Here is a 24,543-nt window from a genome sequence, read left to right as displayed (position 1 = left end):
ATGCGCATGCACACAGACACACAGACACACGCATAGAAGCGTTTCTTTGAGAGCAAATTTTAAATGTTTTGAAACAGGGAAAATTTCAAAATGCAATGATGTTTTGATGGTTTTAACCAATAGACATTTAAGAAAGAGAAGGAAATGGCTAAGGGAACTGCCAAAAAATAGAAAAAAATAATATTTCTGGAGTATAGATACATCTCATGAACAACGGTAGTCTGAAATAAGAAGAGGTGAGGAAAGTTCATTTGCATAAATTCAATATATTTTTAAAATTCAATTATGTTTGTCAAATGAGAATGGGTTTAATCATAGATTGTATTGAAAATGCCTTGTATTAGCATTAATATTGAAAAATGAAAGAAAAATACCCTTAGAATTCTAAAGAACACACAAATATTTTAATTATAAACATAATTTAGAACAGTTTAATATCAATTTTCTCTTTCATATTATTTGTAAATTACCATATTGAAATTAATTCCAATGGTAAATGACGGCTAGTTGATTCCAACACAAATTCATTTTATGGTTATATGCTTTGAAATTATAGTTGTCCTCATTTATTTTATGTTTGACGCTATACATTTATTGTTTTTTGTAATCATAAAAGTATTTTATGATTTTTCCAGTTACATGTAGAGATATTTTTCAACATTTTTTAAATAGATTTCTAGTTTCAAAATCTTTTTAATTTAATATAATCAAAATCAGCCATTTTGTATTTCATAATATTTTCTATCTCTTGTTTAGTCATAAACCGTTCTCATTTCCAAAGATCTGAAAGGTAGACTAATCCTTCCTTTCCTAATTTAGCCTATGGTATCACCTTTTATGTCTAAATCATCCACCCATTTTGACCTTATTTTAGTATAAGGTGTAAGATGTTGGTCTATGCCTAATTTCTGTAATACTACTTTCCAATTTTCTCAGCAGTTTTTGTCAAATACTGAGTTCCTATCCCAGAAGCTGGAGTCTTTGGTTTATCAAACAGTTCGTTACTAATATCACTTACTACTGTGTCTCCTATGTCTAAACTATCCATTGATACTCCACTCTATTCTCTTAGCCAGTCCCAAATAGTTTTGATGACTGCCACTTTATAGTAGAGCTTCAGATTTGGTACAGGTAACCCACCTTTCTGGTGCATTTTTTTCATTATTTTCCTTGATATTCTTGACTTTTGTTTTTCCAGATGAATTTTGTTATTATTATTTCTAGCTCTATAAATATTTTAAAGTAGTCTGATTGAATAGGTACTGAATAGGTAAACGAATTTAGGTAGAATTGTCATTTTTATTATATTATTATATATCGATGAGGAATTGATATCTTTCCAATTATTTACATCTGATTTGATTTGGTTGAAAAGTGTTTTGTAATTATCTTCAGAGTTCCTGGGATTATCTTGGCAAGTAGAGTCCCAAGTATTTTATATTATCTACCATTACTTTAAATGGAATTTCTCTTTCTATCTCTTGCTGCTGGACCTTTGTTGGTCATGTATAGAAACACTGATGATTTATGTGGATTTACTTTATATCCTGCTACTTTGTTAAAGTTGTTAATTGTTTTCAAGTAATTTTTGAGTGGATTCTCTAGGGTTCTTTAAGTATACCATCATATCATCTGCAAAGAGTGATAACTTTGTTTCCTCCTTGTCTATTCTAATTCCTTTAATTCCTTTTTCTTCTCTGTTTGCTAAAGCTAACATTACTAGTACAATATTAAGTTAATAGAGGTGATAATGGACATCACTGTTTCACCGTGATCTTACTGGGAAGGCCTCCTAACTTATCTCCATTACATATAATGCTTGCTGATGGTTTTAGGTAGATACTGCTTATTATTGTAAGGGAAGCACAACCCCTTCCTAAGCTCTCTAGTGTTTTTATTAGGAATGGGTGCTGTATTTTGTCCAAAAGCTTTCTCTGCATCTATTGAGATAATCATATGATTTTGGTTAGTTTCTTATTGATGTGGTTGATAATGTTAATAGTTTTCCTAATGTTGAACCAGCCCTGCATTCCCGGTATAAATCCTACCTGGTCATAGTATATTATCTTGGTGATCACTTGCTGTGATCTCCTTGCTAATATCTTATTTAAGATTTTAGCATCAATATTTATTTGGGAAATTGGTCTATAATTTTCTTTCTCTGTTTTTGCTCTCGCCTGGTTTTGGTATCAACACCATATTTGTGCCATAAAGAAATTTGGTAGAACTCCTTCTTCACTTATTTTTCAAAAAAATTTGTATAATATTGGAATTAATTGTTCTTTAAATGTTTGGTAGAATTGACCTGTAAACACATCTGGCCCTGGGGATGTTGATGATACTGTGTACAATGTTCTTCTGGTTCCTGTTTCATCTCTCATCATCAGTTCATGCAAGTCCTTCTAGGTTTCTCTTAACTCCTACTGCTCATTGTTTCTTACAGCACAATAGAATCCATTACATTCTTATACCATATTCTTGTTCATCCATTCCCCAATTGATGGGCAACCCATCAATTTCCAATTTCTTGCCACCACAAAAAGAGCAGCTATAAATATTTTTGCATGTGTGGGTCCTTTTCCCTGTGAGTTCATTAAGGGCTTCTTCAATTTCTTTTTTCTAATATGTGCTTATTCAGGGTTTTATTTTCTCTTCAGTTAACCTAGGTAGTTTGTACTTTTGTAAATATTTATCCATTTCATTTAGATTGTCAATTTATTGTCATACAGTTGTGCAAATAATTCCTTATTTTTGTTTTTTAATTTCCACTTCATTGGTGGTAAAATGGCCCCCTTTCATTTTTGATATTGGAAATTTGGTTTTATTCTTCTTTTTTTACATCAAATTAATCAATGATTTTTCTATTTTATTGGTTTTCATAGAACCAGCTCTTAGTTGTGTTGATTAATTCTATAGTTTTATTGCCTTTCAATTTTATTAATTTCCCTTTAATTTCAGAATTTCTAATTAGTCTTTAATTGGGATTTTTTAATTTGTTCTTTTTCTAGCATTTTTAAGTTGCATACCCAAATCATTGATCTAATCTTTCTCATTTATTGATGTAAACATTGAGAGATATATAATTTCCCCTAAGCACTGATTTGGCTGCATCCCAGAGATTTTGGAATGTTGTTTCATTATTGTTCATTGTCTTGGATGAGGTTATTGATTATGTATATAGCAATATACTATTAGACTATGATATGTCGTTTGACCCAGTCATTCTTTAGAATTTTGTTTTTTGTGCCCTAATACATGGTCAGTTTTTGAAAATGTGCCTTGTCCTGCTGAGAAACAGGTATATTTCTTTCTATCCCCATTCAATTTCTCCAGACATCTATCTTATCAACTTTTCTAACATTCTATTCACTTCTTTAACTTCTTTTTTTATTTATTTTTTGGCTAGATTTATCTACTTATGAGAGGGGAAGATTCAGATCCCCTACTAGTATAGTTTTGCTATTTCCTCTTGTAACTCTTTATAACTTCTCCTCTAAGAATTTGGATGCTATATCACTTGGTCCATACATGTTTAGTATTGATATTACTTCATTATATATGGTACCTTTTAGAAAGATGTAGTTTCCTTGTCATCTCTTTTAATTAATCTATTTTTGCCTTTGCTTGGCTGAGATAAGGATTGCTACCTCTGATTTTTTTTTTTTTACTTCAGTTGAAGCATAATATATTCTACTCCAAACTTTTACCTTTAATCTTTGTGTATCTTTCTGCTTCAAATGTCTTTCTTGTGAAAGGATATTGTAGGATTCTGGTTTTTAATCCACTATGCTATTTGCTTCTGTTATTATTGCAGAGTTTATACTATTCGCATTCACAGTTATTTATTACTGTCTATTCCCTTCCATTTATATACCCATTTTGTCCTTTTCCTGCTTCTTTCACTCTATTCCTCCTCACCAACATTTTGCTTCTTATCCCCTGCCTCCCCAATATGCCCTCCTTTATATCACCCCCTCCCTTTTCTTTACCCTTTTATTTCTTGCTTCTGCCCTCCTTCTATCAGTCCCCCCTTACCCCTTACCCTTTTACTTTCCTAAATAATAAGCTAAGTGTTTTTTTTTCCAAATTAATGTATATGCCATTCCCTCTTTAAATCCAATCTAGTGAGAGTAAGGTTGAAATAATGTTCACCTCTCCCTTCTTTCTCTCTATTGTAATACATTTTTTGCAGTTTGCATATGATGTAATTCAGCCCATTCCACTCCCCCTTTCTCTTCTCTACATAAACTCACCCTTTAATCCCTTAATTTCTTTATATCATCACATCAAAGACAATTTATATTTATACCTCTGTGTATAATCCTTCTGTCTGCCCAAATACATATACAGTTCTGAAGAGTTATAAGTATTATTTTCCCATGTAGGGATGTAAGTGGTTTATCCTGTTTGAGTAACTTCCTCTCCCCCTTTTTACCTTTTTAAGTTTCTATTAATTCTTGGATGTTAGGTTGAATTTTCCATTCATTTCTGGTCTTTTCACCTGGAAAAAGTGAAAGTCCCCAGTGTCATTGAATGTCCATCTTTTCCCCTGAAAGAGTAAGTTTAGCTGGATAATAGATTCTTGACTGCAATCCAAGCTCCTTTGCCTTCTAGAATATCATATTCCAAGCCTTGAAGCTGCCACATTCTCAGCAATCCTAACTGTGGCTCCATGATATTTAAATTGCTTCTTTCTGGCTGCTTGGACTATTTTCTCCTTCACCTGATAATTCTGGAATTTGGCTACAATATTCCTTGGAGTTTTCCTTTTGGGGTCTCTTTCAGGAGGTGATCAGTGGATTCTTTCAATGATGATTTTATCCTCTGATTCTATAATATTCAGGGCAGTTTTCCTTAATAATTTCCTGGAATATGTTGTCTAGACTCTTTTCTGATCATGGCTTTCAGACAGTCCAATAATTCTCAAAATATCTCCCCTAAATCTGGTTTTCCAGGTCAGTTGTCTTTCCAATGAAGTATTTCACATTTTCTTCTATTTGTTTCATTATTTTGATTCTGCTTGACTGATTCCTGGTGTCTCATCGAGTCATTATCTTCCAACTGTCCAATTTCAGTTTTTAAGACACTCTTTTCTTCACTGAGGTTATGCACATTTTTTTTTCCAATTTGGCCAAATGAAATTTTTAAGAATTGTTTTCTTCAGTCAACCTTTGTACTTCCTTTTCCAAGCTGCTGATTCTTTTTTCATATTTTTCTTTGTGTTGCTTTCATTTCTCTACCCATTTTTTCTTCTACCTCTCTCATTGATTTTTAAAATACCTTTTGAGCTCTTCAAGAAGGCTTTTTGTTCTTGAGACCAGTTCATCTATTTAGTCTTGATGCTTCAATCTAGGAAATTTGAGAGTATTGTCCTCATCTGAGTATGTGTTTGCCTCTTCCCCTGTTCACAAGAAGCTCTCGATAGTAAGATCTCTTTTTTTGTTTCTATCATATTGTAGCTATTTTTTTTTAAGTTGAGGTTCTGCTCTTGCGGGCACCGGGTCCCTGTTTCAACTTCTTGTGCTGGGTTTATAGGGGCTGTGTCACTGGCTTTCTACATGAGGCACTATGGCTTGTGGATTTCTCACCCACCCTGGCCTTGTTCCCAGTGCACTGGGATGGCTCGGCCCTGGTCGTGCCAGTATGTAGCCTTGCTGTCTAGTTGGCAACCTGCCCTCTCAGTGATGGGTTTTACCACTGGCTGCCTGCACCCACAGGTGGTTGAGCCAGAAACAGGGTCTTCAGTTGCCTTAGCTTGGCATACAGATTCCTGCCTTATTTGGCCCGACCCCCTCCATACTGTGCTGCATTGAACTGAGCCTCCCTTTTGCTGGAGTGAGATCAACCTTTCCTGAAGTCTTTCTAAAATATATCTGGTTGGAAAGTCTGTGTCTTTCAGTCTCTTTGCAGGTTCTGTAGTTTTAGAATCCATCTAGAGGCTTGATTTAATGTTCTTTTTGAGGGAACTGAACTAGAGTTCATGTAACTCTGGCTTCTCTATGCCATCTGGCTCTGCCCCTCGAACCTGTCTTCTTTTAAGCTAAATCACAATCACCTAGGTCTATGGCTTCTAACTCAGCAAAATTTACTGTTTATGGCACTAAGGCTATTTCTTCATTTATGCTTGTATAAATTTATACCTATTAATTATAGTTTAAACATTCTAATTATTATATATAATATGTAATTTATCATAGCACATTGCATCACATTATAAATCATATATTATATGATATGATATCATATGAAATCCAACTAACCAGGACTATAACTAACTAGCTAACATGATTATACAGGGAGGATAATCAATTACTCCAAAACTGTCAGGAATCACTAATCAGTCAAAAATTATACCTCCAATAATTTGGTAACTATTATTCTACCATTACTGTAGACTTCTCCTGACTTAAAGGCTGTGTAGAAAGCAAAGCCTGAGGGAAGATGTGACTTTCCACAGGCTCACTAGATATCTTTTCATTCTAATTTTTTGGACAATAAACAATTACCGAGTTTGTACATTGTTTGAGACATTCCTGTGAAGAGAACATCCCTAGTTCCAACTGAGAGAAATAGGCTTCTTTTTTGATTACCAAAAAATTACATCATTTCTTTATGTTTCAGGAGCATCATTGGAATCTTCTTTCAGGACATCATTTTATTATTTAGTTTTTTATTAATTAGTTATTTAAAATAATCTATAATATCACACATTCCTTATTCATGTTCTTTCCCATCTACATGTTTAGGTCTATTTACTGCAAATAACAGCACATTTTAATGTGCATAAAGTGCACAATTATTCTATCAACCCTTAAATGGCTTATACATTATAGTTTATTTAAAAGCCCTACTGAGAGATAGCATCTTATTCACAAAAAAACATCTATTAGAGACAAATAAATTACACTTTAGTTGCAGACTATTTTTTAAGCTGCTTGTACCCTAGTACTTAATTTGTGATAAAAATGCCTTTAGGAAATAATGTACAAGTAAGAGTTTTAAATGAGGCATATTTATTAGGAGGGAAAGATGCATAGATAGTAAAACAACATTTCTATTGCACTTCATTATCTATCAATATTCTTTAAGATAATAAACAGAATCTATTCTGAATGTTCATAGAAGATAGATTTAACAACTTTTCAATAAAACATCTTCATTTCAGAGAATTCATATATATGTATATTTACATTACATTATTATATATATATTACATTATATTATATTATATATATTAGGCACACACACACACACATATATATATAGTGTGTATATATATATGTATGTATGTATGTATGTATATATGTATGTATGTATATATAAGCTACAAATCAGTGGATCCCAGAGTTCTCACATACCTATATATAGGCATATGTATTACATTGTTGCTAAAACCCTTATAATTCATTACTAATTCACCACATTTTATCTGGTCAAACAGTATACATTATAGAAATATTAAATTAAAATGATATAAATCACTTAAGTGTTTTTTTGATATGGATACAACATTGAAATCATTCAAATACTGCCATAAAATATTGCCACTTGAAAACAGGTAGTGAGTTCTTCACAAGGGGAAATATAGTTCACCTCTCAACTACTTTCAAGCTGATCACTTTCCTTTGGAGTAAAGCCTCAGAGAATCCATTCAACTGGCAACTTATAGGCAATTCAAAGTTATTTTCCCTGCAAGAAATCTGCCACACTGATGGTATCTTGCAATATATGGACATGTGAGAAAATGGAAAAGGGAAAGATTGTCTTATTGCACCTGTTCCACAAAATTCTTGATTTTTTTTTCTTTTCAAAAAGCTTTGATGTGACCGAAATATCTCCCACAGGGCATTAAGTGACCTTCATCCAGAAGTTCAAAATTCAGTGTATTGCCCTGTTTTGTTATGCCAAGGAGGTCAAGATCATGTCTTTTTCTTTTCTTCAGAATGAAGCATATTTATGGGACCTTATATACAGATATGGAGTTATTTTACAGAAAAAAATTGAAATCTCTGTAGGTTTATGTTTAGCAACCTAAATAAATAGAATCAGGTTTGAAATTTGGGTTTCTATTTTCTCCAAAAATTTTCATCAAAATATTAAAATAATAGAAACATGTAAAAAATATAAAAACAGTTTCCCAACAAGTTTTTTTTGATGCTATCACCTTTCTTCTACCTACACATATTCTGCTAGATAATAGCCATGAGATAGTTTTCACTGGATATTAATTCTTACATCTTTGTAAATTCTTAGGGAATTAGTTGTTTTATTTCTTTTAAGCCAGGAATTTAGTTATCTTTGTTTCAGTTTTTAGACCATGACTGGGGGTGCAATGTGGCCATCCCTAGGGTTTTTCATTTATTAAAAATAGGTGGCTGTTTCAAGTAAAATACAAAGGGTATTGAGAACTCTGGGATCCTCTGATTTATAATTTCCTTATGAAAACATTGGTTTAATATTGCGCATCACTGGTAGTCCAATACAAAGTACAAATATAGAGATAGAGCAAGCAAAGACATCCCTAAATGAGCTGTTATTCCTGGGGAATAGACAGGCGTTTGAAAAAACTCATTCTCTCTCTCTCTCTCTCTCCGTCCATACATACATACAATACTATATTTATATATATATATATATTTATATATATATATAATATATATATACACACACATACATATATATATATATGTCTCTACATATGTGCATATACAACACATAGATATAGAAAGACTACATAGACATGTCTGTCTATATCTAAAAATCTATACATAGACTTGTAGTCAGGAAGACATTCTGTCAGTGAGGATGCTTCCAGTAAGCTCCTTTACATGGTTTTTGTGAGGTTCGAGATATGACAGAGTGCTTTTCTACAAAACGGGGGAAAAACACTGATTTCTTTCACACAACAAATGCAATTTCATATTGGGGATTAAATTATGATGGATATTAAAGGCAGCAAGCTTCCTAGGGAAGAGAAATCACTAAAGGGTAATAGCCTGAAGGTCTTATGGAAGGAGGAAGGAGAAGCTTACATTTACATAATGCTTTCCAGTTTTTAAAGTAGTTTCCTTATATTCTTGTGGATAATCTTGTGGAGTAGGTAGTGTAAAGGTTGTTTTTTTTTTCTTCTATTTACAGATAAAGAAACAAAGTTAGGAGGAGAAAGGACTAGATTTTCTTATCTTGTGAATGTACTTTTCTTTCTTTCTTTTTTTTTTTTTTTTGCTGGGCAATGAGGGGTTAAGTGACTTGCCCAGGGTCACACAGCTTAGTACATGTCAAGGGTCTGAGATTTGTACTCAGGTCCTCCTGAATCCAGGGTTATGCTTTATCCACTGAGCCACCTAGCTGCCCCCGTGAATGTACTTTTTAACAGCCATAAGAAGTCCTCAAATACTTCTGAACATTTGTTCAAAAAAGATCAATGAATTCTACAACAGAAGACACCACTTATTGTCTTTATTCACAAAGAAAAACTGGAACAGCCAAACCAACCATTAACATGGGGCATGGATTTACATTTGGTTTCTAGAATTTAAATGTCTTTACAAATGAATCTAATAGTCCAGATTTTGATAACACTTCAAAATAAAATGAGGCACTCTGCAAAAACCTAAGCCAGTGAAAATCAGAAACATGGACTAACTTCTTCCGGCTAAAATACTTCCACCTCATGGTTTATATAGGAACAAATTTGTTCCACTTTTACCTGATAAATCTAAAAACACTGATTTTTCCTTCCTCCAATTACTTGTGAGATTTTACCTAAGCAGATTTCTATATCCTTAGGACTTCTACATGAAAGAAATGCTGTAGGCATCCAATTGCAATTCCCTCATTTGACAGTAGGTGAAAATGAGGCCCACAAATTTAAAGACATTTGCCTCAAAGTCAAATATGCAGTAATTATCTGAGGTAGAATTGTAACCTAGAGCTTCTGACCCCAGAGCCAGGGTTATTCAAACATAGCACACCAGTTATGTATGTACATTTCCTCTTCATTTTTTAATAAATAAAAAAAAATTATTTATATTTTCTGTTCCAATCCTTATCCCTCCTTCCCTCCCTCCCCCTCCCACCTTCCCAAGGTGACAAACAATCCTATATGGGTATACATATATGATCATGCAAAAACATTATCATATTTGTCATTTAATGAAAGAATATGAAAAATACATTGTGGGGCAGCTAGGTGGCACAGTAGATAAAACACCGGTCCCTAGATTCAGGAGGACCTGAGTTCAAATCCAGCCTCAGACACTTGATACTTGCTAGCTGTGTGACCCTGGGCAAGTCACTTAACCCTCATTGCCCCACAAAAAACTAACAAAAAAAAAACACAAAAAAAAATACATTTCTTCAGTCTTTCCATCAGAATCAGTTCTTTTTTTTTTTGGTGGTGATAGTATCTTTCATCAATACTCTTTGATATTGTCTTGGATTATTGTTGAGAAAGGTAAGTCATTCACAGTCTTCATCAAACAATAGTGCTGTCTCTGTGTACAATGTTCTCTTGCTTCTGCTCACTTCCTAATACATAATTTCATACATGTTTTGCAAGCTTTTTTGAAGTCATCCTGTTTGTCATTTCTTACTGCACAATAATAGTCCATTGCCATCATATACCCTAAGTTTGTTTAGCCATCCCGTAATTGATGCCATACCTTTGATTTCCAATTTTTACCCACCACAAAAAGAGCTGTTTATAATATTTTGTACAAATAGTTTTTGTTTCTTTTTTTGGGGGATGTCTTTGGCATATAAACTGTGATAAAATAATGGATTTAGCAGATGCCCAGGGTTCCCGCCTGATTGAGTTAGTATTGTTCGGATTGGGTGAAGAATGAGAAACTGACTAAGTAGGTACTTGGGGAGGATTAGATTTTAGCAACACCTGGCCAGCCCTGAGTGTTGGTGTACTACTGATGTCAGCAGGGGAGCACTCTCAGCCAACCAGCATGAAGGACCTCCCCTTTGGGGGAGGGAGAGAGAAAGTAAGAGAGGGGAACACTGGCTCTTCGGAAATTCTCTTTCCTTTTGGTGAGCTTCCTAGTGTAGCAGAGAAGGACTGCACAGCTGACTCTCATTGAAATACAGACCCCAGGTGGTGAGTTATTCAAAGTGAGGCAAGCTCTTCTAGGTATCTTAACTGGAAGCAAGTTTGGGGTTTGAGTCAGTCTTTGCTAGAACTAGGGAGTTTATCCATTCTTTTCTTCCCCTATTTCCTTGTCTCTGGCTTTATTAACTTCACCTTTGTTGTAAGTTTTATTCCCATTAATAGAACCTGGTTTGTTTGTGGAAAAGAAGCTGTTAATTTCCTTTCTTATTAGCCTCAGAGAAATAACTAAAAAAAGCAGTTTGGAAGGGAGGAAACTTTGGACCTAGAGGTCTCTCATTATTTTCTGAACTCCAATATTATGGTGTCACCCAATTAACTCTCCCCATAATAAATTAGGCCCCTACAAAACTAAATTGTGGTATTCCTAGGTAAAACTATATGTACAATGCTGTAGCCCTTCGGGCATAGTTGGAACTATTGCTCTCCAGAGTGTTTGAATCTTTTCACAACTCCACCAACAGTGGATTAGTGTCCCAGTTTTCCTACAGTCCCTCCAAGAACCAATATTTACTGTTCTTGTTTTATTTGCCATTCTAATAGGTGTAAGGTGATACCTCAGAGTTGTTTTAATTTGCATTTCTCTGATCAACAATGATCTAGAGCATTTTTTCATATGATTATTGATAACTTTGATTTTTTTTCTCTCAAAACTGCCTGTTCAATTACTTTGACCATTTATCAATTTGGGAATGACTTGTATTTTTTTTAAAAAATGATGCAGTTCTTTATATATTTGAGAAATGAGGCCTTTATCAGAGATATTTGTTTCAAAAATTCTTTCAGTTTTCTACTTGCCTTGTAATCTTGGTTACATTACTTTTGTTTTTGCAAAAGCCTTTTAATTTTATATAGTCAAAATAATCTGTTTTACATTTAATTTTATTCTATATATCTTATTTTGTCCTAATTCTGTTCCCTGTCCATAAATCTAACAGATAGACTATTCTATACTCCTTTAATTTTCCTATGGTATTATCATTTATTTGTAAGTCATGTACCCATTTTGACCTCATTTTAGTATATGGTGTGAGATATTGGTCTATATGTAATTTCTGCCATACTGTTTTCCAGTTTTACCCACAGTTTTAATTAAATAATGAGTTTTTGTTACAAAAGCTTGGATTTTTGAGTTTATCATATACTAGATTACTATGATAATTTACCATAGTGTTGTTTGTATCTATTCTAGTCCACTTATCTACCTCTCTTTTTTAGCTAATTAGCTAATTACCACTTTGTAGTACAGTTTGAGATCTGGTACTGCTAGACCACCTTGTTTTCTATTTTTTTTTTTTTTGGTGAGGCATTTGGGGTTAAGTGACTTGCCCAGGGTCATACAGCTAGTAATTGTTAAGTGTCTGAGTCTGGATTTGAACTCAGGTCCTCCTGAATCCAGGGTCAGTGCTCTATCTGCTGTACCACCTAACTGTCCTGATTCCCATGATATCCTTGAACTTTTGTTTTTCCAGATGAATTTTGTTATTTTTTATAGCTCTATAAATTATTTTTGACAGTTTAATTGGTATATCGCTAAATAAATAAATTCGCTTAGGTAGGATTGTCATTTTTATTATATTGGCTCTGCCTACCCATGAGCATTTAATTTTTTTCCAATTGTTTAGATCTGATTTTATTTTTATGAAAAGTATTTTGTAGTTCTAATCATATAGTTGCTGTGTTTATCTTGGGATGTCGACTTCTAAGTATTTTATAGCGGCAATACTTATTTTATTTTATTTTTGTGAGGCAATGAGGGTTAAGTGACTTGCCAAGGGCCACACAGCTAATAAGTGTCAAGTGTCTGAGGCTGGATTTGAACTCGGGTCCTCCTGAATCCAGGGCCAGTGCTTTATCCACTGTGTCACCTAGCTGCCCCCATCCAGAGTTATTTTAAATGGAATGCTCCTCTTTTCAATTCAATAATTCAATTTAGTAAACATTTCTTAAGCATTTACTAAATTCCAGAGAAGCTTTCAGTAAATTATGTCTGTCATATGTATCTTTGACTTCACATTATCTAGCACAGTGTTTTCAACATAGCACTATTTGAATATTCGAATGGAATCGAGGGAAATGGATGTCGGGAGGAAGCTATTCTGCTCTTTGAGTCAGTATGGAAATGAAAGAAAATTTTAGTAGTTAAACTAGATTTTTTTCCCCAGAGTACAGACCTCAAACTCAATTTCCTTCTATTTTAAACAGGCTCAGTGTGTTTTTTGTTTATTGGTTGGTTTTGTTTGTTGTGTGTGTGTATATCTGTGTGTGTGTGTGTTTGTCTAAATAAGACCAGTGAATTGTTCAACTTTCACTTTCAGACTTATCATCATGTTTCAGAAATCAATTTTCCTTTAAAGATCATGCCATCTGACTAGAGGGTTATTTAAATGAAAAACTATTTGAGAGGCAATGTGGGATAATGAATGAATTTCTGAACATTTTATCAGAAATACCTGAGATTGAATCCCATCTTACATGCATGACCCTGAACAAGTCTCTGCCTCTCTCAGCCTTCAGGTTTGTTTTTGTTTGTTTGTTTGTTTAATTTTAATATGGAAAATAAGGATAAACCAGGTAACATTTATCTCAATCTGTGGATGAAAGTTTCAAATAAGTTAATATAAAGTACTTTGTAATCCTTGCTATATACATATGTATTTATTTACATATTTCTACATATATGCCATTTTTATTATTATTATAGAGAATATGCATCTATATATTTATAAAAACATTACATTAGAAGCTCTCTTGAAACACCAATGAAAAAAATGTTTTTCATTTGGATTAGTAGTCAAAAATATAATTTAATCATTCATTAATTCATTCCACAAATACTTAAGTACTTACTGTTTTTAAGACATTTTTGTCTTTTAATCCTCAGCAACTAGTACAGTGCCTAACATGAAGAAGGCCCGTAAGAGATTCTTATTGAATTGAACTTTGATAAGTGTTATGGAAGATATAAAGAGGAATATGAAACATTCTTTATCCAAATTTTTCTCATCATATTTTTTTTATCTTTCTAAATTTACTTTGAGAGACATTGTGAAATAATTTAGGGAGAACCAGCTTTAAAGTCATGAAGACTTGTTTTTAAATACTGCCTCTTAAACATACCGGATGTGTGACTCTGGACGAGCCACTTACATTCTCTGTGTCCCAGGCAACTCATGACTATAAGTTATAGATTATGATTTCATAAGTATGGTACACTTTACCTGGTACAAAAAACTTGCCAGGTGGAGAGAAGTTCACTGAACAATAAAATCATCAGCCTGGAATAAAATAAAACAAGCAAATCTAAGTCTAAAATTTTAATAATTATTCTTTTATAGAATTTGGGGGAGTCTAGGAAAAAATGCAAAAGAATTTTGGCATAAATTTGTGTACTCCCAGAATACCATTGCTCACCATAACATAAGTTTCAGTCATTAAAAAGAGGAAGTAGTATTTCAAAGTGAATTTAACTTATATTAGAGCTGCGGACGTTGTTTGGTGGAGTAGAACTGTCACATCAAGAAATATCCAGATGGACAAGCACTTCAAAGCAGTTGTATTCATGTTTTATGTAACTCAGATATAAAATTTAAAATTTCCAAGAGACTTTATAATCCAGTAGACTCTTCTCATCTTTGTTTAGGGCTTTAAAGAACAATTTATACCTCTTCAGAGAACTGCAGGGAACTAAATTATCTCTGGCATTTTACAGCTTACATTTTATTTGCATAAAAATGTTGATTTGGAAAGGATTAAATTTTATTCTTCACCCAAAGGCCAATGCTTGTTATGTCTATGAAATTTGGAGCAGTACTGGATCAATTCCAAACAGTAGCTCCCAGGTGATATGCAGCACAAAGTCTCTCCTCTGCCTGCACTCCACCCAGCCTCCTTACCACCTCCAGCTCTCTATTTCTCTCTGTCTCTCCTCATTTTTAGAATAAGTATTTTTTTCTTTTATAATTTAGATCAACTCCCAATTTGGTAGTCTCAAATTCACAATATAATTGTAGGATCTATGTATAGTCCTATCAAGTCAAAATTAAGCAATTTTTGGATGAATTAGGGTTGTACAGATGGTCAATTCAGATAAAGGAGGCTAAGAAATGGATTTTTTTATTCTAAATTCACCATAATTATCAGTTCTTCACTTTATAATGATTTCTGTACACCTGGGATAAGACAAACTTTCATGCACTAGTTGGAATAATAGAAAGTTTTATCCAATAATTATTGTGGTATTATAGACATGAATTCATTATGTATCCTTAGGAAACCTTGTAGTTTCTCAGTCTTAGTGTTTAAGTAGAAAAACTACCAACGTGAGATAAAGATTTTGAATAAATTTTTTATTTTAATTCTGATGTAAAACAGAAAACAGAGTGGGCTTTTGCATGTACATCGCAGAAGGGTATGTGTATTCATGAAAATGCAGGTTTCTGATGTGTACCTTGCTTTTACTTTAATAAGATAAACATACTTTTCAGAGTTATCCTGCTTGTTTTCTGTCTGGTGGGTATCAAATGTTATCATTAGCCCACTGGATTCATGGTTGCTCATCGCACTGATCATAATTCTATAATCTGTTTTTTGTTTGTTCATTTTGTTTTGTTTTGTTTTTTGCAGGACAGTGAGAGTTAAGTGACTTTCCCAGGGTCACACAGCTAGTAAGGGTCAAGTGTCTGAGGTCGGATTTGAACTCAGGTCCTCCTGAATCCAGGGTCGGTGCTTTATCCACTGCACCACCTAGCTGCCCCCCAATTCTATAATCTTTTAGTTCAGAATGTCCAAACAACTTGAGAGGACATTAATGTACCTGTTTTTCCATAACTCCTTCAGATATTGAAATATGCCATTTTTTTGCCATTTTTGCCAATTTTATAATTCTGATGTAAAACTTCAGTTTCTTTAATTTATACATTTCTTATTATTGATAATTTGTAGGATTTACTAATAACATGAATTTCCTCTTTTGAAAATTGCCTCTGTAGTATTTCAATATTATGATAGAACTCTTGAAAACAAAATATTGTTATATTTTGGTTCTTTGACATTTTTATGTGAAGTTCCTTAGGCTTTTTCTATTATTTTCTGATCAGCAGTGGTTTGGAAGATTGGAGCAATACCATAAGTTCAAATGACTGATAGAAATTATCTTAAGTATCTATCAGGCATGAAGGTGGCAATAAAAAATTGGGAAAATTAAATATAAAATATTCAACTCAAGTATGTTTAGAGCATGAAGAAGAAAGGGAAAAAATGAAGAAATTACTTACAAAGGTTTTTGCGATCATCTCCAATATAACTCATATATTACCAGAAAGTATCCAAAGCCTTTGGGGGTCAGTATAATGATTCACTATGTCTTTTTCTTTGTGGTTTGGGGAATTCTGAATTGAGAAGAAAGCAATCATCTACCATTTTGGATATGCTGGGGAGGGGGGAAGAAGAGAAGAAAAGAAAAGAAAAGTTGCCTCAGGAATCTCATTATAGAGTTCAAAGACAAAGTAGGTTTAGAAATAAATTGAAGATGGTTAATGCTTATATTTGACTAAAGAAAGCCATTCAGGGTGAAAAGTGGATATAATAAGCCAAAGTAGTAAGATTTCTCCAACCAATATTTTGTTATCTGAGGTGGACAGAGGTTTGGGTGTAGACAAAAGGAACTATATTTTTCCTTTTTTAAAACTTAAATAATGCCATTCTTGAATAGATTTCCAAGTCAGTTTAAGTAGACAGTCATATAAAACCCTTATGCTTTTGTCTCCTTTTGCCTAATATATTGGACAATACCAACCAAAAGCAATATGGCATAATTCATTTTTCTGACTCTTAAAGACAAGGAAAGAGTAACAGATTAGTAAAACTTGGTCCTCTTCCCCTAGAAAACACACACACACACACACACACACACACACACACTCACACACAAGATATAAACAAGAAATCTAGCTAACACTAGTGGCTAACTGGTTGTGAACCCACTATGGCCATGTTTTTATTTTTGTTTTGCTTTGTTTAATTTTATATATATATATATATATATATATATATATATATATATATAATTTATATATACATAATATATATATATATAATTTATTTAATTATATATATATCTCCATTGTCTTCTATATCCTTTGGGGGCTAAAGGACTATCAGTAAGCCATAGTAATAAGAAACCAATTCCTTCAGATGTGGGAATTGAGAGCAAAATGCCCAAAGATGGGAAATGATTTGGTCAGAGTTAATAAATGGCAAACACAGGATATAAAATTGTTTAACTGCATAGCCAATACTCTTTGTATGCTACATTTATTGAAATGAAATAATCCCAGGTAATGATTTAATTTGCAGATTAAGAAAAGGACACATAAAGAAACTGTATGTGAAAACATTTCTGTAAATTGAACCTTAAAAAAATCTGAATTTCTTCCAAGTAAATGTATGTGTAGCTAATGTACTAACAGATATATTTTTAGATATATGTTTACTAAGTAAAATTAATAAAAATGGAACAGTCCAATTTCTAAAGAAAAGTTCAGAAAATGAACCTCCATGATGGCTTTTGCCGATTACATTATGCTGGGTACTAACAACTAATCTACTTAAACATTTAGTTGGATGAATGTGAACTAGGATACTGATGAGATATAATTTTTATGGTATGACATAATATTTTAAACACCATCGAATTAAAAACAGAAGAAGGAGATCAAAAGAGATTAGGGAGAAAAATACCTATAGTGCTATAAACAAGTTTCCTAAGTAAAGAGGGAAGCTGGTTGATTTTCATTCCTTTTCTTATTAAAAATTAACTTCATACCATGGTAAAATCTGTGCAAGATACCATTGAAAACAAGGATCCTCCTCCACTTAAAAAGGATCCACTATGACGGGCAACATGTTTGAGTATATAGCCATAGCTTTGTACTCAGAAGAAATCAGGTTAAAATCCAGTTCTAATATCCACTAGCTCTGGGACTTTGGATATTCACTTCACCTTTCAAGGCCTCAGTTTTTTTTTTTTATGTACAAAACTGGGATTCTGTCTACCATCACAAAAATTAGTATAGCATATTGGATAAAGAGTTGACTTCAAATTTTGACTTGGATGAATACTAAATCAATGACTTTAAGCAACTCACCTAACATCTCCATGCTCCAGACAACTTTCTAAGACTGTTAGTTGAAGAGAATGTGCCAACCTGCATTGATAAACTCTAGATTGTCAGGGAAAGTGGCTCTTTCTTTGACCCATTGAAGAATTACCCAGCAAAGGTCACCTGGTGGGAGGACAAATACTTAGCTAGCAAGTGACTAGCTGCCCAGAAATTCCATTGGGTGTGATTAAGAAATGTTCTAAAGGGACAAAATATAAATATTATCTTATACTTCCTTATCAACGTGTAAATAAGGTCACTCACAATTTCACACCTTTTATAATCAATGGATTAGGACCACAGGGTGATCATTCATTATCTAAATGGGCAAGTTAACTCATATTAAAGGTGAGCTTTATGACACTTCCCTTAGTCTACAGAGACAATGTTTCTTACCTTTATTCTTGGTTCTTATTGTCTTCTATCATGTGCCAAAATTATATTGCCCAAAATTATATGATCCCAAAAGACAGGACATCCACCAAAAAATAAATAACTGCTTATAAAACAACATGTAATAACAAAAACATTCATTGAACCTGGATGTGTGTGTGTGTGTGTGTATATATATATATATATATAATGTATGTGTGTATGTATATATATAATGTATGTATGTATATATATGTATATGTATATATGTATATATATACACACACATACATATAAACACATATACATACATATGTACCTACATACACACACAAGATGTAGAGACATTTATTTACTCATCCTCCAATTTACCAGCTTTGAGACTATCATTCCAACATTGGAACATCATGGCAGAATATATCACATGTCTGGGAAATGTTCCAATTTAAAGATGACTTCTACTTTCTTTATTCAACAATTAAAGCAATACTTCCTCTAGAAAATGTCCTTGGCTAATTTTGATAATTACAAAATTATAATTATTAATTTAGCATTTCATCCAAATATTTTCAATGATTAATTTTTGGTAACTATCATTAATGTGTACAGTTGTTGCTGTCATTATTTATTTATTTATTTATTTATTTTGCAGGGCAATGAGGGTTAAGTGACTGCCCAAGGCCACATAGCTAGTAAGTGTCAAGTGTCTGAGGCTTGATTTGACCTCAAGTCCTCCTGAATCCTGGGCTGATCTTTATCCATTGTGCCATCTAGCTGCCCCCCTGTTCCTATTATTTCTGAAGAGATACATGAATCCTATGGTCAAGTTTATTGGATAATTGAAAAGCTCTATTCTGATTTTAGAAGGATATTAGTTAATTAATACATATTTTAAAATGACACTAGAAAAATAGCCTGACCAATGTTCATTATGAAAAGTAAACAAGGCAAAAACATGTGAGCATTTACAGTGAAAAGAAAGTATTCCAAAACATGACATTAAACACAAAGAGCCGAAAATCATCCTTGGGGAAGCAGCTTATTGAATATTAAAATTTAAAGAAGTAAATCATGGAAAAATAGAAATTATTTCTTCAATGACCCATTGTTGATCAAGGTAACTCACCCCTTAGGAACTGAAGTGCTTAATGTCCTTTTTCTTCATTTCAAAATCATGTAATTCCCTCTTGGATTCTGGGTCCCCTACTGAGCATATTGCTCAACTTCATTTCCTAGTATTTTCTGCCTAGTGTTTTGTGGAACAACCACAACAAAAATTCCCAAACCAAAAACTATAATTATTAATATTTTACTTCATCATTTCTAAGTAATCCACATTTAATGAATAGAAATCCCCTTGAGAAATTGGAAAATATGGCAGGGGAAAAGAGATAAATTTATTTTTCCTCATACTTTGAACCTTAAAATTATTCCTAGAAAAATTAAATACTAATGTGTGTATTACCACGAACTCATCATATTTCACATTTGTATGGAAGTTTATTTTCTAAGTGCTTTATATATAATTATCTCATATGAAATGCGTAACAACAATAAAAGGCAAGTGAGGCTAATATTCTATCCATTAAAATAAAAAGAGAAAAGAGAGGATGCTGATCAATTATTTTCCAGTCATGTCTTATCCTTTGTGACCTCTTTTGGGGTTTTCTTGGCAAATATACTGGAGTGGTATTGTCATTTCCTTCTCCAGCTCTTTTTACAGATAGGAAACTGAGGCAAATAAGAAAAAGTGACTTGTCCAGGGTTATCACAATTACAAAATATCTGAGTCCAGATTTGAGCTCAGTAAGATGAGTCCTAGAACCATGTAACTGTCCCATGAGAATATAATTAAAAGTAATGTAATTTTAAAAATGTAACAGCTATGGAAAATATATTACTTTATTTTTACTTATTGTTCCTTTTAGTCATTTTAGTCGGGTATAACTCTTCGTGACCACATTTGGAATTTTCATGGCAAAGATAACAGAGTGGTTTGTGAATTCTTTCTCCTGCTCATTTTATAGATGAGGAAATAGAAGAAAACAGTATTAAGTGACTTATCCATGATCACACAGATAGTAAGTGTCTGAGTCTGAATTTAAACTCAGGTCATACTGATTTCCAGGGTCAGCACTCTATCCAGGGTACTATCCAACTGCCCTTATTTTCAAATACAATCTCTAAAAACTCAATGATTTATATGTAGGTATGTAAGGTTCTGTATATATGGAAGAAACATATGTGTGTAAGTGTATAAAGAATTTTTCTTGAATACGAATTCTCCTTACACATATGGCAGTGATATGTGAGCCTATGCTATATGTGGTACAGTTCATTTTTTGGATTTATTTAGAATTTTATTTTTTCCCAAATGACATACAAAAATAATTTTTAATGTTGATTTTTAAAACGTTATGTTCCAAATTCTCTTCCTCCCTCCCTCCCCCCTTTTAAGAATGCAAGCAATTCAATATAAATTATACATGCATAGTGATGTAAAACATTTCCACATTAGTCAGGTTGTGAAAGAAAACATTAAAAAAAAATCTTAAAAAGAAACTAAAAAAACTTATGCTTCAATCTGTATTCAGACACCAGTTCTTTCTTTGGAGATGAATTACATTTTTCATAAATCCTTCAGACTTGTCTTGCGATTCATGTATTGTCTGAGAATAGCTAAGTATCCACAGCTGATCATCTTACAATATTGCTGATACTTTGGATACAGAACATCTTCACTTTGTATCAGCTCATATAAGTCTTTTTCTAGGTTTTTTTTTTGATAGCATCTGCTCATCATTTCTTATAGCAAAATAGTGTTCTATCATAATCACATCCAACAGTTTGTTCAGCCATTCCCCAATTTATGGGCATCTCCTCAATGAGGAATTCAACTTTTTGGTTTTTTACTTTCTTTTTGGATACCAAACATGGTAGTGGTATTCCCAGGTCAACGAGTATGTGTGTTTTTAGTAGCCTTTCAGCATAGTTCCAAATTACTCCATAGAATATTGAACACATTTACAACTTCACTAAGAGCTACATTAATGTCCATTTTCCCCATATCCTATGTTTGTCTTTTTCTCTGCTGTCCTAATATCCAATTCAAGAGGCATAAGGCAGTACCCCCAAAAATGTTTTGACCTGAATCTCTCCAATCAGTAGTGAATTAGAGTTTTTTTTTCATATGACTACAGCTAGCTTTGATTACTTTCATCTGAAAACTTCATGTCTTTGATCATCTATCAGTGGCTCTTATTTTAACAAGTGTGACTTTGTTCTCTATGTGTTTGAGAAATGATACTGCTCAGACAAACTTGCTTCATTTTGTTTCACAGTTACTATTGCTAAATGTATTTCCTTCCATTGATTCTCTTCCCATGACATTTACTTTATTTTGTATCTTCTTTCACCTTGTCCCTCCTCAAAAGTGTTTTGCTTCTGACTTTCCCCTCCCCCAATCTACCCTTTCTTCTTTCCCTTCCCCCCTTAAGCCCTTACCTTCTTACTTTCCTGAAGGATAAAATAGATTACTCTACCCAAGTGAGTAATGAGATTAATCTAATGAGATTAAAGTTCAGTCACTCCCCAGCACCTTTCCCCATTTTCCCCTCTACATATATAAGATTTTTTCTTGTTTCTTTATGTGAGATATGTCTCCTCATTTACAGCTTTCCTATTCCCTTTCTCCCAGTACATTTTCTCTCTCACCCCTTAATTTTATTTTTTACAGTCTATCCTCCCTTCATATTGACGTCTAGCTGCTTGCAATATTTTCTCCTTGACCTGAGAGTTATGGAATTGGCCCTAATATCCTGGAGTTTTCATTTTGGGATCTCTTTCAGGTGGTGTTTGGTGGATTCTTTCAATTTATATTTTGCCTTCTGGTTCTAGAATATGAGGGCAAATTTACCTAATAATTTCTCTGGAAGATGGTTGTCTAGGCTATTTTTTCTTATCCTGGCTGCTGGTATTCCAAAAATTTTCAAATTTTTCTCTCCTGAATCTGCATTCCAAGTTCATTTTGTTCTTGGTTTTTTGTTTAGTTTTGTTTTCTGTTTGTTTGATTTACAATGAGACATTACACGTTGCTTTATATTTTTTCATTCTTTTGGATTTGCTTGTTTCTTGATTTCTCATAAAGTAATTAGATTCAATTTTCTCAAGCCTAATTTTTTAAGGAGTTATTTGCTTCGGAGAGCTTTTGTACCTCCTTTTCCATTTGGTCAATCTGGGCTTTTCAAGGCATTCTTTTCTTCATTGGCTTTTTGAACTCCTTTTACCATTTTGCCTAGAGTGTTTTTTACAGTGTTATTTTCTTCAGTATTTTTTTCCTTCTTTTTTTTTTTTTTTTTGGTGAGGCAATTGGGGTTAAGTGACTCACCCAGGGTCACACAGCTAGTAAGTGTCAAGTGTCTGAGGCCAGATTTGAACTCAGGTCCTCCTGAATCCAGGGCTGGTATTCTATCCACTGCACCATGTAGCTGCCCCCTCTTCAGTATATTTTTGAGTCTCCTTTACCAAGTTGTTCACTTTTTTTCATTATTTTCTTGCATCATTCTCATTTTTCTTTCCATTTTTTCCTCTACCTCTTTTACTTTATTTTCAAAGTCCTTTTTGAGCCCTTCTGTGGCCTGAGATCAATTCATATTTTTCTTGGAAGCATTGGATGTAGGAGCTTTGACTGTTATCTTCTTCTAAGAGTGTATTAATATCTTCCTTCTCAGCATTTTTTTCTGGTTGTTCATTTTCGCAGGCTATTTCTTATTGTTTAACTCTTTGTTAAAGTGGGGCACTCCTTCTAGGGTGGAAGGCACATTGTTCCAAGCTTCAGGGGGTTTGTGCACCTGTTCTCTGAGACACCTCTCAGAATTTGTAAGTCCTTAGTTCTTCCAAGATGGTATGATTTAAGGATAATTATGTTCATCACTCTTCTAGACTCTGCTATGGTCTGCAAGCAACAACAGGACTGCTTTTCTACCCTGGAACTATGAACAGGGTCCCCCTCCACTATGGCTGCAAATTCCATTGTTCTTGTATTCCTCCCCCACCTGGGACTTCCACCCAATACTGTGACCTGGATCTGAATATAGCTGGAATAACAGAGTCCTGCCTCAATGCTAGCAAAAAGACCCCTGTAATCTCCTTCTGTCCAATTGTTCAACCCCTTTACCATCTGTGGGTTGAGTTCCAGAAGCAGTTACTGTTGCCACTGATTCAGAGGCTCCTGAGGCCTGCTCCTGGTTTTCCTGTGTTGGGTCTCTGCTGGCACAGCCTGTGCTGAGCTGCACCCCACTCTCATCCTGGTACTATAGACCTGTTCTGCCAACCTTCTAAGTTGTCTTTGTCTGGAAAATGATTTTACCCTGTCCTTTCATGTGTTCTGCTCCTACAGAAATTGTCTTATGGAATTTTTGATGGTATTTGGAGGGGTCTTCAGGAAAGTTCAGGCATGTTACTGCCTTTCCTCCACCATATTTACTCTGTCCCCACTGTATAGTTCCTTTTTTATATATAACATATAACATCAAGTTTATAACATGGGTTCTATTCTTAGCTAGTCCTATTTTGGCAGTCTAATATACTTAAGCTGAGATATCTGTACTGATATCTATACCATCTTCATCTACATATATTTATAGACAGATATCTATATTTATATAACCCTTACACACCAGAGTGTTCCCAAAGTCTTAGTGTAGTTTTAATATTTAATAGGAGTATATACATATATACAATACACAGATGTGTACATACACATACATAATGTATATGTGTATATATATATATACACACATACAATCATGCATATATGCATATTAAAATATATATGGGTTCATACACACAAACACACATATATATATATATGTATGTACATACATAGAGATA

At 33.4% G+C, this 24,543-nt stretch overlaps 1 protein-coding gene across 3 annotated transcripts in view; it reads left to right on the top strand.

Moving 5' to 3' along the window:
* ZNF804A (zinc finger protein 804A) overlaps nt 1-24,543 on the top strand; it is a 420,892-nt gene that overhangs the window by 333,705 nt on the left and 62,644 nt on the right. The window lies entirely within an intron of this gene.

The sequence above is a fragment of the Dromiciops gliroides genome, chromosome 3, assembly GCF_019393635.1.
Source record: "Dromiciops gliroides isolate mDroGli1 chromosome 3, mDroGli1.pri, whole genome shotgun sequence".
NCBI classification, from domain to species: Eukaryota; Metazoa; Chordata; class Mammalia; order Microbiotheria; family Microbiotheriidae; genus Dromiciops; species Dromiciops gliroides.
Note: the sequence above shows the minus strand (reverse complement) of the source record. Positions and strands in the feature narration are given on the sequence as shown.